The sequence below is a fragment of the Antechinus flavipes genome, chromosome 1 (genome assembly GCF_016432865.1).
Source record: "Antechinus flavipes isolate AdamAnt ecotype Samford, QLD, Australia chromosome 1, AdamAnt_v2, whole genome shotgun sequence".
NCBI classification, from domain to species: domain Eukaryota; kingdom Metazoa; phylum Chordata; class Mammalia; order Dasyuromorphia; family Dasyuridae; genus Antechinus; species Antechinus flavipes.
This window is the reverse complement of record NC_067398.1, coordinates 354326572-354344749: the sequence shown is the minus strand read 5'-3', so window position 1 is coordinate 354344749 and position 18178 is coordinate 354326572.

The following is an 18178-nucleotide window of genomic DNA, read 5'->3' as shown; positions in this document are numbered from 1 at the left end:
GTGACTTTCAGGAGTGACTTTTATATTGCACTGGAAACCTTTCATCCATTGAGTCCAATATTAAAGTCTCAAATGTAATACTTTGGAAAGTCACAGGTAGGGCACCCTGTGCTGTCATATTCCATTGCATCCCAAAGCACTTGTATCCATGGATCAAAATACTTTGTTATCCAAATATTCAATTTCAAAAGGTATTGCTTCTGAAATGGAGTGCCCAGGTATTCTGTGCTGAGTGAAGCTATACAGGAGACAAAGCCTCTGCTCAAAAAAGCAATTCAATATTATTACTTCCATTCTGGGATCTCTTACGTCTCCATCACTGGTGACTAATATTTGCCAGGTCTGACTTCTGCATGTGCTCTCGGAAGGCTTTCTCTCCCCTTGCTCTCAGTAGAAACCATTCATTTAAGCATTGTCATTTCATTTTGTTTCATTTTACTTTTGGCTGGACTGGAGAGCAGCAACCACAGACGGCCTAATGTCATGAGCAAAATGTCATGGGGCTGATGGATCTCACTGTATGCTGTACATGTACTTTCAAATGCAAGCAAGCAATGTTGGGGGGGAGGAGGAGGAGGAGGAGGAGGAAATAGAGGAGGAGGAGGAAGAAGAAAAGGAGAAGGAGCAAGGTTGTTTTTATTATTGTAAGGTAGAGCTGACAATTCTGACCTTTGTGAATTGTCACCTTGTTTGGGGGTGGGAGGGTGGGGAGGGGTGTACTTTTTATAAGTAATATTTAATTTATTATTTAGAGTGATCTTCTTTTTGGATAATTTATGATAAAAAAAATAAAAGGAATATCTGGTTGGACACCTAGATCGGGCTGTTAAAGCTGCAGTGTTCCATATCTCAGCGAGCTCTCCTGGGACCTAGCAGTGTGATTCCCACCTGAGTATGAGGATGCCCCAGGCAAAGCCATCTTATTAAAGTGTCAATCTTTCCCCCAATAGGTCAAATCAAAATGGGGTTAAGACAAACTGAAAGGTTATTACAGCATTTGTTAAATCAATGCTAGGCATTCACTCAAAGGGCTTTGCGATGTGTAGTTCAAACCAATTGTTAGTGTGCTAGTGGTAAGTTTTTTTCTGGTAGAAATGGGTATACTACAGCTTTAACTAGCCTTAGTGGGGGAAAAATTCTCGTTGTTACAAAACACCTTAAAAATAGGGTATTTTGAGCCTATAAACAGTTTCTTTAAATTGTCAAACTCTAGCATTGTTAACCAAATTAGACTAGTGATTGCAATATTGAAGTGTAAATCTTGTTCTACGAGAAAAGAAACTTGCTTACAGTTTAAAAATAAATGACTGTTTCTACACACAATCTTGTATACTACTACATGAAGAAAAGGGGGTTTTGTAATGCACTGTAGAGCAGTCTCATATTCATTTTTTATAGAAATGGTATTCCAATGGTGCATTTTTTTGTTTAATAAAGTTTTGATATAAAATCTCCTGTTGTATTGTGGAATGTTTTATTGTTTACCAAACAAAATCTTCCCTAGACTGAGAGACATGATCTTTTGGCCTGTGGTTTTGTTTCTGTTATCTCCTGGCTAGTGATAAAAGTTGTAACAGCACCCTCCCCCTCAGCTCCTGCTTTAAACAACAAAAACAATCAACAACAATCAATGCTTATAGAAATACAATAGACAAGGCACCCTTTGGGCCCATGCTCTATAACATGCTCTCCATCCTTATTCCATGTCCCCCCATCCTAACCTCTTATTGTCACATTATAATTTGCTTTGGGGATGGCAGTGGGGAAGAGAAGTAACATTTCTTCCATTTTCCTCTCCAATTTTATCTTTATGGGACAATTTAACCAGGTTTTACTTGTATACAAGTGTTAAAGTATGTCAACATTGGAACAGAAGAAGCTGAAAAGACTGGGACGGGGAGGAAGATGCAGTAGAATCTTAAATTTCTTCCTGAGTCTTCTCTCCCTTTCTGGTGATCCTGATAACCAGTCTGCTTGGTTTTTCAGCCATCTGGGCCAAAGTAACCCTGAAAAACATGCAAATATGGTGCTGGTGATTTCAATTTAATTTATTAGATATTTAAGTGTTTATGTTGAGGGTCAAAAGGAGATCTCAAAGGTTGGAGTTGCAGACGGGTGTTATGAGGTGTCTCAAAAGAATTTGCAGGCTTGAACCCATATCCATGTCAAGAGACAAAGTTTATTGTCATTATAAAACCAATTGAAGCAGGCTAAGTTCCAAAAGGATTTAGCAAAAAAAAAAAAAAAAAAAAATATATATATATATATATATATATATATATATATATATATATATATATATAGGACAAAGTTAGAGAAATCAGAGCTTCATATTACTTATTTGCTAATTTTATGGCTTACAGTTGTGCACAGTTCCCTTTTATTATCCTGACTCAGTTTCCCTCATTGTCCTTCTTCAGTTTCCCTGAATTGTTCTGCCTCAGTTTGTTGGATTGTTCTGACTCAATCCTCTTGGTTGCAACCCCCATTCCTGACCATTAGGACTGACATAATTAGGGCTGTAGCTGGACACTCTGACATTCTAAAAGATCAAACTCTAGATGTACTATTTCAGATATCTAACTAGTATTCTTTATCTCTAAATTCCAGACTTCCTGGCTCTAGCTAGATACCTCCTTTACTCCTAGTTTATCAGAATTTATGGTCCTACCTCCCGACCTGTCAGAACCAGATTGGTGGTCCCTTCTTGGAGATTCCTACTCACCAGAGTTTGGACTCAATGCCTCCTGCCTTCGTCTACCCAATCTTGGAGCCACAGATATAAAAACAGAATTTCCTTGCTGATGTTTAAGTGGATGCTAAGGACGAATGCTTTGAGACATCAGCCCTGGGACCAAAATGGGTCCTTTGGTCCCAGAAAATCTCTCCCTCTTAGAAACCCAAATAAAATATTAAAAACTCTCTAATCTCTATCTTGCCTCAGTTTCTCCAGCATTACAACAGGTCGACTTAAGGAGTGGTCTATTCACTATTGTCTCAGGAACTTGGTTATCATTGACCAACAGATTATTTATCTGACAGTCAGCAATGTTTGTGGGACTAACCTAAACCAGAAGATTTAGAATCATTGACAGACATTGCTAGAGCAACAAACAGCACTCTAAGGTCAAAGGACCTCAGGATCACTGCTGTATTTCCCCTAGAAGCTATACCCCATCACTTCTTAAACTCTTTCCACTCATGATAAATACGTACAAACCATTTACTGCTCTTAAATCATAATTTCATGATCCCCACATTCAGTTAGATGGTCACATATGGGTTTGCCATCCACAGTTTAAGAAGCTTTGGAGAGAGCAGTCAGAAAGATTCATATTCTTGAGTTCAAATCTGGCCTCAGATACATATTGGCTGGGTGACCCTTGGTAAGTCACCTAACCCTTTTTACCTCAGTTTTCTCGTCTGTAAAATGATTTGTAGAAGGAAGCAGCAAATCACTCCAGTATCTCTGTCATAAAAACCCCAAATAGTGTTACAAAGAGATATGACTGAAAGTGCTTTTTATGTTCCAGGTCTTAGTTTAGGCACTGGAGACAAAAATACAAAAACAAAAACAGCCTTTGCCCTCAAAGAATTCAGTTTTCACTAGGCAGAAACAACATATAAATATATAATCAGCAATCAGTGACTTTGATTTTATGTTATTTTATTATTTATATAATAATAAAATAACATAAAATCAAAGTCACTGATTGCTTATATGTTACAATAAGGCAGTTAGAAGATCTACCTAGGCATTTTATATATACAAACATTTAGATATTTATAAATGCACATGTTGAAAAAGTATATCCTATTCACTGAGAAAGATTCTTTGAGAGGATAAATTACTTCATAACAGAAAAGATCACTTGACAGAGTAGGGAAAGCCTGGTATAGTAAAAATAAGCATTGGCTAGGGATTTAGATGACTTGAGCTCAAATCCTCCTCTGATTCTGACTGTGCATTTGAGCAATTCACTTAATCTCCATAGACTTCAGTTTCTTCATCTGTAAAATGAGACAATTGGACTAGATGGCCTCTGAGGTTCATTGATGCTTTCTATGATTCAAAAGAACAGAATCTTAGCTTTAATTCTGATACTACCTGACTATATAGAATTGAGCAAGGAATTACAGGAGAATGAGAGTCCCTTGAGAGTGAGTACAGTTTTGCTGGATCCTGGTATCTTCAAAATCCCATACTTAACAGAAGCCTAATAAATGAATATTTAGGGGGAATTGCATAGAAGTCCTCTAGATGATAGATGAGACAGTTAGGTAGATAACTAATTAAATAGATAAATGGATGGATGGATGGATGGATAGATAGATAGATAGATAATTGAACATTTTTAAGCTTTAACTATTTGCCAGATGTTTTGCAAAGCACAGAAATATGAATACAAACAAGCAAGACAGTTCCTGCATTCAGGAAGCTTATATTCAAATGGAGCACAATAATAAAACTTACTATCCCAGAGCAGACTTCAAGGTTCTATAAGAAAAGGGAAGAGGCAAAGATGGTGAGAATAAAACACAATATTGAAAAAAACAAGGAAGTATCAGCAAAAACTCTGCTATCTATGATGTTAGCTTCAATAGCTGTCAAGTAAGAGCAAAATTGTTGAGTTGGAAATGACTTTAGGGATCATCCAATCGTGTAGCTTTAAAACATTTTGTTTATAGTACAGTATTACCCTTTTTGATAAAGAATCACTCACTTAATGCTGTAAAAAATTACTCTGGCATGGGTTCTATCAATAAAAAGTTATTAAAAAAAAAAGAATCACCCACTTGAGGTGATAGATGATCATGTTCATCCTAATATATCTCAGTTCCATATAATTACAAGAAGATTATACGTAATATGAGGAAAACAGCATATTTATTTAAAATAAAATCTGAAACATTAAGATAAATATGTAATGTTTCTGAAATTATAACATCTTGAGTTAGTCCATGTTAAGTTAAATAGTTACTTTAAAATCCTTCAAAAGGAATAATCAGAAAATGATATTTCTAATCTTGAATAATGACTTGAATTTTCATTGTGTGTGATTTCACACAATTTAAGGTACATTTAGCCAAAACTCACTGCACACTAATGTCTGGAGTCCTCATTTATTCAATGAGCCTAGTATAATATCCTCATTTGACTGATGAAGAAGCCAAGGCTCAGGAAGTTTCACTTCAAATCAATTTGAATCAAGAAGACTTTACTAAGAGCTCACGATGTATAAGGCATATATATATCTAAAGGTTAATGAGATATTTTCCATGTATCAGTTTCCATGGTGAGAAAAGTTATAAAGTCTACATATCATCAGATTATAAGCTTCTTGCTGGCAAAGATTATTTTTTGCCTCTTAATGTATTCCCATTGCATAGCAGTATTTGGCACAATAATTGTTTAAAAAACATTGATTAATAAACAGCTGGGTGGAACAGTCCCTCCCTATCCCCTAACTGTGGAACATGTCTATAATCCTGCAAATAATAGAGATCCATCCACAGGTCTTGGTATTGCTTCTCATAGGACCAACACAATAAATCAGCCCAGCTGTGTCTTTGTCACAGCTGAGTATGAGACATGACCACACTGAAGGTTACCCTTTGCCACTAATTGCATGTTTTGATACAGTGGCTATAGGACTCCTGATGCAAAATCAATTTATCATGTCAGTTCATTGCCACAATGGCAACTCACTCCAACCATGAGAGCCTGGGAAGTCACAGAAATGAGGTCACAAGTGGAACAAATCCCATCCCCTTCTCTTGAGTCCAAGCCACTAGTCAGGACAATTGTTCCCTGAATTGGGCAGTTGTCTGATTTAATTGACAGGTCAATTCCCACAAAATGACTAAACCAGCTGTTTGGGGAAAGTACAGCTTCAGCCTGAAAATGAGGTAGGAAGTAAGCTCCTGCTGCTGCTTTTCAATGACTTCAGATTCAGATTCCTTTCATAAAATTTAATTTGCATTCTCTTCATTCTAGTTTTTCCTGATGGTGATAGAATTGCAATGCACAAATGTGTATATTTTAAATGCCACTGTATTCACCATTTTCTTATTTTACTACAATTCCCCAGTGACCATTTTCTCTAGCTTTTCCTAATTTGAGACATTTATAATCTTGTACAGTAGCCACTGAAACAATTATTTCTGAAATGAGGCAAATGGCCCCATTAGTAGTTCAAGAGATATCATGAAATAAATAACTGAAGTCATTTCCACCATATTCCTTCCAGGTTTTAATTACTGTTCTGCTTTATAAATTAGTGACAATCCCTTAATTTTCCCGTCTCTGCTAATATGTACCCTAATTCTTTATGTAGGTTTGACAAAATACCTCTTTGTGGACTAATTCCTCATCTTAATGTTTTCCTTGGGATTTCTTTTTTTTTTTTTTGCTATTATTTGAATCTAAACTGAACCCCTAAGGCTTCTTCAAGTTGCATCTCTCCTTCAGTCTCAAGTCCTCCTAACAGAAGTAAAATTTAACTCAGTTCATGTGTTAATTTGCCTATCATGTTTCACAGGAAAGATTATTTTTCTTTATACTCACAATAAAATTATTCAAAATATTGAATTATGTGCTAGAAAGAGAATCCATGGCTTTTTTTATATACGTTGCCTTAAATGTCAAACTAGCTTGATGGCACAATAAATATGACCTTGTACAAATCAACCTCTGTGTGCCTCAGTTTTCTCCTTTACAAAATAAGAATAGCAATAGGACCTGTCTCTCAGGATTTTGAGGATCAAATGAGATATTAGTTTGTAAAGCACTTAGCACAGTGCTTGGAACATAGCAGTGCTATATAAAAGTTAGCTTTGATGATGATGATGGGGATGGTAATGGTGATGGTGGAGTCCAAATCATGGATTCAGAAATCATAGAGAGTGAACAGAATTGTCCCATTTGAAAGTCATATTTGTTTTGTGTTTCCCTTTTAGGACCTTTGGGACATATATATGTAAAAATGTACTTACCAACAATACTATTAACTTGCGTATGAGAAGTAGCATGGGACAGCTATGTAGCACCATGGACAGAGTCCCAGGTGTGGAGTCAGGAAGATCTGCATTTCAAAACAAGCCTCAGATACTTTCTGAGTATGACCCTGAAAAAGTCACTTAGTTCTGCTTCTTTCAGTTTCCTCATCTATAAAATAAGCTGAAGAGGGAAATGACAAATGACTCCAGTATCTCTGCCAAGAAAACCCCAAATGGGGTCACAAGAATTGGTCATGACTGAAACAATGAACAACAACAAAGCAGTATAAAATAAATACAGTAAGTATGTGTATCATCAGAAAAAGTAGCGGGATGAATCAATCACTGGGTAACCACACGCTGTCTGATGTCATGAGCAAACTGTCCATTGACTCTTAGTAGCTGTGTGAGCTTGGATAAGTACTTTAATCTCTACCTTAGTTTCCTCATTTTTTTTTTTGTGAAGACAGCATAGCAATAGACATAACCTTGCAGGGTTGTTGTGAGGATAAAATGAGATAGTATTGGTAAAGTGCTTTGCCAACTTTTAAGCATGTAAATACTAGCTATAAAGATGATTAGCAATAGGAAGAGGCAACAGATGGACAGGCTTGAAAGGAACCAGATGGAAGCTTTCAGAATATTGGAGGGATTGAAGATATAGAAGGTATTGATTAGAATCAAAATGGTAGAACAGAGGTATCAAGCACAGCATAGCCCACAGACCACATGCTGCCCACAACACTGTAAGTGTAGCCAGAGCCAAATAAAAATGTAACAGAAATAAGTACAATTTACAAATTCACAATTTACAAATATATAATTTAATTGTATTTTTAAAACACAATAGAGCATAGTTAATGTAAATGTGTGATTTTCTAAGTTACTATGTGGTCAGCAAGAATCCTTATGTATGTTTTAATGGTCCTGTTTCTATTTGAATTCAACTCCTAGTACTATAAGGTTTGATCATAGCATTTGGCACTGCTATATAGAATGCTCATAACAGTTGTTCACAGAACAACTTCAATAAAATTATAAAATTTCTTTTATAATTAATATTTTTAATGTATGGAACAAAACAAACATTTCCATAACACACTATAATACTATTATTTTTATAGGCTATCACTAGGCCACACTGGAATCATTTTCAGATAGATAGCACTCAATTATTTCCTCTTTATCTGATATAGATCTTCTTTGTATATGTTTGTTTACATATTCTCCACCTCATTATATTATGAGTTCCTTGAGGGAAAGGATTTTTTGCCTCCTGTTGTACCCTATGTTCTTAGCACAGTCCCTGGCACATAGTAGGTGCTTAATAAATATTTATTGATTGATTAGCTGATGAAAATATATTACAGATTAATATTCATAAAATAATCAAGTTTAAAAAAACTATCTAAAAATTGATTGTGGGTGATTTACATGGATTTACTAATGCAAAGTACAGGAAACAGAACCAGAAAATAGTGTGAATACTGATTATAGTAGTGTAAAGGAAAAAAACATGAACATTGAACAGAGAAATAGAATATCAGCTAATCCTAATGACCAAGTTTAGCTCAGAAGAAGCTCAGGAAAGAGAGAAGAAAAGGTGTCTCTATGACTTCATTCAAAGTGGAGGTTACAATCATGATTGCTAACTCCTCTGTGATGTTGGATAAACCGATTCACTATTTTCAGCTCCCATTTGTCCATCTATAAGATGAGGAAATTGGACTGTATGATCTCTTAAGAACTCTTCTAGCACTAATACATCTTACCTCATGTGGCTCAACAATTGGGTTTTGTCTAAGCCAAGCAATCTTATCGTACAGTTCTAAGTCAAGGTACCTAGCAGACATCTATATGTTAGATAAGGCTATTTCTGTGAACTAGCTAATCCCAAATCTGATCCCAACAATGTTTAGAATCCAGGGAAATAAACATATCCTCCCAAAGAGCTACAGAATTCCTTTAGCTGAAAAGTCTTCCTTAAGAAGAGAACAATACATTTTCACAAAACATTTTTATGTTTCATACTATGCGGTTTTATAAAACATTTTTTCAAGCAGCAATTTTGGCTAAAATATCATCATCCATACCTTCATGCACCAATTTATTTTTCCACAAATTGATTCAATATTATTCATTTCATTCTTGCATTGTTAGTAGATCCAGCCTGAAATATTTTCTGCGTCTCTCATTCAAGCCATAGAAAACTGACCATCATGTCTGGAGATAAGTTTTGCCACGAAAGCATTAGCTCTTGCAGGTTCAAACCAAATCCAAAAATTTTGAGTGGTTATGGTTTAGGTTAATTGCCAAAAGCTAGTATAAGGCAAACAATTACATGAGCCAAAGCCAAAGCTATGCATCCAATGGACAAAAATGCATGTAGTTAAAAGATGCACTTCTTATGAACAAGGAGGGTGCAAAGAATCTCAAATTATTTGAAACATTAATTTAATTGTTAAAAATTATATGCATTCTTAGTCTGATGATCAATGACTTAATTAATATACTCCTTGTGGCAGTGGGCCATACTGGAGGATCAAAGATGTACTTCTAGAAAGAACTACAAAGGCTATGTAGTCCAAATCCTTTATTTCACAAATGAAAAAAAAAAAAAACTGTCCAAAGAATTATCTCTCAAATAAAACAAGAAACCATAAAAATTTACAGCTAAATGAAAGGATAGTTCATACTTCTTTTCTTGAAAAGATAAAAAAAAAAGAAAAATACATTTATTAAATACTTATGTGCCAGTCTCTATTGTGAACACTAAAAATACAAATACAAAAATCAAGACAGACTTTGCTCTGAAGGAGCTAACATTCTCACAGAACAATTATGGCATCAACAGAATCTGGGCATGAGGACAAGACTTAAGAACAGTAAGTTAGCCTGAGTTGGTTAGATGTAGTGAATTCTTACCAATCACAGGAGTTATTACCAATAATCTCCAGGCAAGAATTAGGGAATCTAGGTGAATTCAGAAGCTGAGACAGCAGTAGCTGACATGGGGTTTAATCACCTTTCCAGATATAAGGAAAATCAGTTAAAGGAACATATGGTGATCTTGCCTTGTATTAATTTTGATGAGTGTAAGCAGACAAGTCACTATGAACCTAATTGCAACTTTTGAACAGTAACTTTGGCAGAGAATAATGATTAGAAATTTAATAAATAACTTAAAATGGTCTTCCAGCTGTCAATATATACCATTACATTTAATGATTTCTGTGCAAAAGCAGGCAGAAGGGATAATGAATATAAGTATGCTAGAATAGATGATAGAGCCAATATCAAGTAATGAAAAAAGCCCAAAGCTTAGAACTCAAAAAGAAGTCTCATGGCTGAACAGGAGTAATATTTTCTTCCAGTGAACAGTATACTAGTTTTGCAGATTCTTAACAATTTCACAACACACACACACACACACACACACACACACACACACACACACACACACACTACAGCATCAATGCTGTCAAGAGTGGTTTCTTAGAATATGTTTCCAAAATTATCTATTTAGTCAAAATATGATTGACAAGCTTTTTTTTTTTTTTTTTTTTTTTTGGCTGAGGCAATTGGGGTTAAGTGACTTGCCCAGGGTCACACAGCTAGGAAGTGTTAAGTGTCTAAGGCCAAATTTGAACTCAGGTCCTCATGACTTCAGGGTTGGTGCTCTGTCTACTCTACCACCTAGCTGCCTCAAGCTTTTGTTTTTTTTTTAAATGACATTTGTCCCATTTCTTACCTGAATTATTAATTATTAAACCTAAAAGTTTAATCTGATTTTCACTTCTTTCAATGTCACTCAATTTTTAAAGAAAAGGATAAATACCTTTTAAAACAAAAAGTTACATAAGCAAAGTAAAATAAACAAGCTTAAATATGGTATATGTATGTGTGTGTATTTATATGTTTAATCTTAGAAAGGTTAATTTGGGGTTTATTAGTTTAATATTAAATTGCAAGATAAATTTCTTAGGGGTGCTCTTGTCATTTTTGCTTCCTTTTCAAAGAAGAATAATTTTTCTATATTACTATAAGATTGCTTACGAGTATGTTTACATATCTCATTTAAAATTGGATATAGTTTATTATGGAATACTTGAGAAAACTCATGCTTAACCATCTGGCTCTAGTGCTTTCTTGCTGATATTTCTTCCAAAAGAATACTATTTTAATGACTTTTGTCTATCCCAGAGGACTTATTAAATTCCAAATTTTTGTCTGCATATGTGTATATATCAACTTAAAAAAAAAAACCTGACAAGATTTGAAAAGCATCTAGCTTCTCCCACCCTTTTTTAAGCTTTTAATCAATTGGGAAGTCTCTGAGCACAAAAGGACATTTTGCTTAGAAATTATAAATTTATTTATAAAGTCTTAGTCAATATCATGATTCATATTGTTTTTCCTGTCTATTCTCCTTTTTCCTATATCCAGTCTCATAAACTTCTCATTGCCACAGTTCCTTTTGGTATCTTTTTTACTTTGAAAAGTATGTCAAATGTCACTGGGTTGAATATGCCCTGTCCCCTACATCCCACCCCTACACAAACATAGAAGTGATATCTTTGTTAACCAACTTGGTGTGGAGCTTATTATCCATTTGTATTTGGAACTTCAAATCCTGATTTTCAGGAAAGTGTTTTTTGTTTTGTTTTGTTTTGTTTTTGGTAATTGAGAGAATGAAACAGGTCCTGAGGCTTTCTTTAAAAACAAACTTTCCTAGTACAGTAACAATCAAGAACTCAGTTGTCCTGAATTCTTCTTTTTCCTAGACATTTTTACTCATAAAATAAGTATTCATCACATTTTGATAACAAAGAATAATAGACATCAAAAATGAATACCAAGAAGTGTACTTTCATTACAGGCACCCAATATACCTATATGGCTATGACATCAACATACTGCACTTGAGTCATCCTTCCCAAAACTTAGGAAAGTAGCACAATAACCATTTCTTTTACTGATAAAACTAGGAGAAAGTGGTATTTATCTCCTGGATATTATTGTGAACAAAAATGAACCCCAGAGATTATTGGTGAATCTGGGGAAATAATTTTTTCTACTTTCTGTGCTTCTAAAGTCTATTCAAGAACAAATGGTTAAAAATGTTTTCTTTAATTTTTAATAAACAAGGTCATTCTTGCCTGAACTGTTCTTAGAAATCCTTTTTATAGGATTTTGTGGACAAACATTGTAGATTGCTGACAAAAATGATACAAAGCGGGGGAAATTATGTTTCATTTTCAATCATTTATCTGGGTTTCATAAACCACATAACATTAAGTGCCAGAGAAAAATAGGTCAGCCACATTTAAAAGTCATTTTCCCCAGCTGTTGTGTAGTAGTGGTAGAGATCTGTCCACTTAAAAAGTAGTCATTCCTTCTCAATAATGGGGGAAGGAGAAAGGGAAAAGAAGAGCTGTGAACTCTTGGCTCACCACCTCATTAAAATGTCTACCAACTGGAATTGCTAAACTAGTTACCAATAATATACTATAGTCAAGTCAATCAAAAGGGAGAAACACTAGGGATAAAAACTTCAGCTACTTCTCATTCCTGGTCTTTTGGTACAAAATGGAAGCAAGGCAATAAGACCCGACTCTTACCAGGTTATATATCCCTGCTAATAAAGAATTATTTTACTTGGATAATTGCCTCTGCTTACCCTTTGCTAAATTCTGGGCACACACACATACAAAGAGAAAGAGAAAAAATGAGGGATGAAGGAAGAGAGAGAAAGAGAGAAGGAGGGAGGGAGTGAGAGAGAGAGAGAATAATACTTGAAAACACATTGCCCCAGTGGTAAAGAAGCACAAAACTTCATTGAAGAAAATAATTATTTAAAAATTGGACAAGTAGAATCTAATGATTCCATGAGACAGCAAGAAACAATAAAACAAAATTAAAAGAAGATGTGATATGCATCTCATAAGAAAAATAAATGACCAAGAAAATAGATTGAGGAAAGATAATTTAAATTGTTGGACTCTCTGAAAGTCATCCATGATCAAAGAAAGAGTCTAGACATCATAGTTCAAGAAATTATCAAGGAAAACTTCCCTCATATCTTAGAACCAGTGGTAAAATAGAAAATGAAAGAATCTACTAATCCCCTCCTAAAAGAAATTCCAAAATGAAAAAGTCTCAGGAATATAACAAGTAAATTCCAGAGCTCTCAAATCAAGAAGAAAAAAAATGTAAGCCATCAGAAGACAGTGATTCATAGATCACGGAGTCAAGGTCAGCATTGCACATGACTTAGGAGCTCCATCAAAGGACTTGATATATAATATTCTGGAAGATAAGGGAAATTAAAAAAAAAAAAACAACAACAACCATAAATCACTTATCCAGCAAAGGATGAGGGACAGGGACAGAAGTAGGGATAGACAATCAATGAAATTGTGATCTTTTAAGCACTTCTGATTTTAAAAATAATAGAGCTAAATAGAAAAGTTGGCACTAAATACAAGACTCAAAAGCTTACAAATGTAAACATGGGTGAGAAATCATAAGGAATTCATTGAAGTTAAACTGTCTGTATTTCTACATGGGAAGTTGATACATATAATTTAAGAAATTTATCATTAGGGCAGTTAGAAGGATTTTAGATAAAAAGAATATTAGTGTGAGTCTATTATGTTGTGATAATCTCAAAAAAATGAAGGCATGAGAAACAGGAAGATACTAGAAGAAAGGGAAAGGAAAAGTAAAATGGAGATAAATGGCTCACATAAAAGAAGTACACAAAGAAGAGAGTTTTTACAGTGGAGGGGAAAATGAAGGGGCCAATGCTTAAAGTTCATCCTTAACAGAATTGGTTATAAAAAGGAAGAACACATATAAACAAACACATTCTCAGTTGGATACATAAATCTATTTTATCTAACAGGGAAGTAATAGGGGAACATGTTAATTGATAAGGTAAGGCAGGGTTGATAAAAAGGAGGGCAGACTTTTGAGAAGGGGCAGGATTAAAAAAAGAGAGAAAAGGATAAACAGAATAAAATAGGATGGAATAAAATACAGCTAGTAGTCATAACTTTGAATGTGAATGGGATGACCTTATCTATAAAATAGAAGCAGAAAGAAGTATATATTAAAAACCAGAATCTAACAATATATTATTTATGATAGGCATACTTGAAACTGAGTTAAAATAAAGGACTGGAACAGAATCCATTATGCTTCAGCAGAAACAAACAAACAAACAAACAAAAAAAAAAAAGGTAGCAGTCATAATCTCAGGAAAAGCAAAATAGATCCAATTAAAAGAAATAATCAGAGACGTTATATTTTGCTAAAAGGTACCATAAACAATGAAGCAATAGGAAAAAAAAAAATAAACAGCAAGTTTCTCTGATAAGATCTTATTTCTCAAATATATAGAGAGCCACATCAAATTAATAAAAATAAGTCATCCCCCAATTGATCAATGGATGTGAAGAGAGTTTAAGAATAAGAAATCAAAGCTATCAGTACTCATATAATTTTTTTTAAATTACTATTAGGGAAATGAAAATTAAAATAACTTTGAGGTACCACTTCACACATATTAAAAATGACAAATGTTGGAGAGGAAGGGGAGAAAATAGGTACATTAATAAACTATTGATGAAGTTATGAAGAGGTTCAACCAGAATGGAAAATAATTTGGAACTATGCCCAAGTAGCTATAAATCTTTGCATATCTTTTAACCTAGAAATACCACTACTAGTCCTATACCCCCCCCCCGCCAGATAAATGAAAAATGTAAAAAAACCTATGTAGACAAAAATATTTATAATAACTCTTTTTTTGTGATGGCAAAGAATTGGAAATTGAGGCAATGTGCAGCCATAAGGAGATTAAATGAATATGACATATGATTATAATAGAACACTATTTTTCTATTAGAAATGATGAGGGGGGAGTAATTTTAGGAAATACTATGATAAGACCTAAATTAACTGATACAAAATAAAGTGAACAAAATGAGATGATTATATACAATAATAGCAATATTTTAATTATGATCAACTCTGAAAGATTTAACTATTCTGATTATTATGAAGATTTAAAACAATTCCAAAGGATTGGAAAGTAAGTGAACCACACTGACTACATCTTGTGGACATTTAGATCTTGCTCTATTCCCTTTCTATTCCATTATGTGTTTAGTAGAATTTCTGTCTTGTGAAAAAACTTTATTCAATTATGGAAATAGTGAGAAAACTTTATTACATTTTTTGAACCTAACCCTGAGTAGTGGGACTGAACTACCTCTACCAGATGCTTGGAGATCCTTAACTAAGAACCTAGGTTGTATTGACCAGATTCAAAGATTGATGCAAAAAGCTTTTTTGTTTTGTTTTGTTTTTTTCTCTACAATTATTCACCTATAGCAGTCATGTTTTATCTGAAATTGATCCTATACTGGTCCTTTGATTATTGTTTCCATGTTCCTTTGACTAAATACAGCCACTTGCTGGAATGGAATATTTTTTTTTTTTCTTTTCTGATTTCAGGGAATTATATCTATTTGCTCTCGCCCTGAAGGAATCTTTCCTTCAATTAGAAATCAGATTACCTAATCTTGTATTCTAGTTTATATTATATTAATTATTTTCTTTTAAGGCATAAACAAATATTTCCCCTTTTATTTGGGGTCAAGGGCCAAGCTGAGGAAGTCTGGTCCCAATTTGTTATACAATTAGCATAAATTGCTTAATAAATTGATGTGTTAAGAAGCCCAAACCTTTGTTTCCTCAGTTATTTCAGATTTTTCTTCTCACAGTACTCATGATGAAAAATATTATCCACCTCCAGAGGGAGAGATGAACTTTGAATATAAATGGACATATAATTTTCTCATTTTCTTTTTCTTATTTTTTTATGATATGGATAATATGGAAATATCTTTTGCATGATTTCACAAGCATAACAAATATCATATTTCTTGCTTTTTCAGAAGGTGAGGGAGTGGAAGGAAGAAGAAATTTTGGAATTTAAAAAAATTTAGAGAATGTTTAAATATACATACACACATTTTTTAAAAGGAAAGAAACCAGACAGAGCTGTTGAAGGAAAATGAAGTAAATAAATGAATTGATTGAAGTCATTATTATATCTCTCTTTCTTTACTAGGATAAACTTCTGGTGGGTAGGGGAGTGGGTTCAACCAGCAGCCAGCAGAGTTAAGAATATAGTTCTCAACTGTATTTGGTATCCATGTCATCAGTTCTCCATTTCTGGATTCTAGAGAAGTGTTAACAACACAACTACAGATATACAGAGATATACGAACACTCATATACCAGCTTCCTTTTCCAGAGGCTTGATCACACACAAACACATACACACACACACACACACACACACACACACACACACACACACACAAATATAAATATCTGTTTTCCTGAGCCACTATAATCAATCTAGTGTGCCACTCCTCTGGGTTTTTTATAGCTTCTAACATTCTCCACCCTAAGATTATCTTTATAGATTAGTTAAATATAGGTTGACAAAATTCAAAATTATATTTTCTCCTGCTTTTATAAACTGACTTCAAATAGTCTCCTTTTCTGCCTTACTCACTCCAAAGCAAAGCTACACTGACTTCCTTGTGTTAACATTATCTAGACAAGATATAATAGAGATGGGGTCATCAACTACTGTATAATCTATGGAACATTTTTCATTGTTGAAAGATGATGAGAAAAATCCCAAGCATGCATTATAAATAATTTCACCTTTGACAAATTTGAGTAATTGAGAATGTTCCTACTGTAATTCTGAAGTGAAAATAATGGAAATCTTCAGGAGCAAAAAAAAAACCCACAAAACTATATGGCTTTAGAGAGGGATATTATTAAATCTTCTCAAGAATGCAATTCTGAATACAGTGAAGAATTTTGGGAGAGAGACAGACAGACTGACAAATACAGAGACAGAGGAGAGTGTATGATTTCAAAAAACAGAAATAGATATATTTGGCTGGTTCTGGGATTATAAAAAGAAAGATGATTTAAGGTAAATGGAAAGTTCTCAAAACTTAAATTTTGATGATATAATCATCAGTGATCATGATGAGGCAAAAAGGAAGAATCCAAGAGGATTAGTTGATCTATATTGGTAGCTCACTAAAAAGCTCAGATTAGTTCAAATCAAATTTGAGTACAAAAGTTGGAAGATGAACTACATAATAGAGCATACAAGGTATCTTTGACTAGTCCAAATACAAGTGACTTTATTGCTACACTAAAAGATCAGAGTAAAGCTAGGAACACAGTGATTTTGGATTTTAGCATTGTATTTGTTATGTTCTCTAAAGACATTCTTTTGAAATCACAAATAGTTGAATATTGATACTCAAAACTTAGCAAGTAATAACATACTACCAGTCCCTATGACTAATCCATGTTTTTATTAAAAATGTGGATTAAAGACATTGATATCATATTTATCACAACCGTAAGTGACAAAGAGATTGGAAAAATCGCTAATGCATTCAATGATAGAATCAGGATCCAAGAAGAACTTGAAAAGATTGGAATGATGAATGAAATCTATTAAAATGAAATTTAATAAGTAGAAAATTAAACACCTGAAATTTGAACTTAGGTTAAAAAACAAACAGCATAATTATAATATTGAGGAACATGTTCAAATATTATCTGGTTTTCCAATCAAGAGTTGAATATTTTGCATAAGACTCATCTAATTGATGTTGAAAATAACTCAATCTATCCCTCTAAAAAGGGTGAAGTTGAATAGAAATAGAGAGATAAGAGACATCATGCTTTCCTGATCATAGAGATAACATATGATGAAAGGTGATCTTGAATTGCAACATGAGACATTTGGAGATATAGACTGTGGAAGAGATGATTACACAGAGAGAAATTGTAAAGGGCTGTAACTCTGAAAAGGTATGCTTGAATCAGACAGCAGAACACTTAAGGCTAATTACCTATTTGATGTGAGATAATGGATATATATATATATATATGGATATATATATATATGAAATGGTGATGTGATGGCTTTCCTCACGGGTGCTTGTTGCATGTTTGGTGCTGAGATAATCATAGGCAAGGATTCGAGGGCGGAGAGAGAGAGAAGTCAGAGTCACTTGACGGCAGGACAAGGAGGAGAGAAGCTGGAGATTCTGGATTCCAG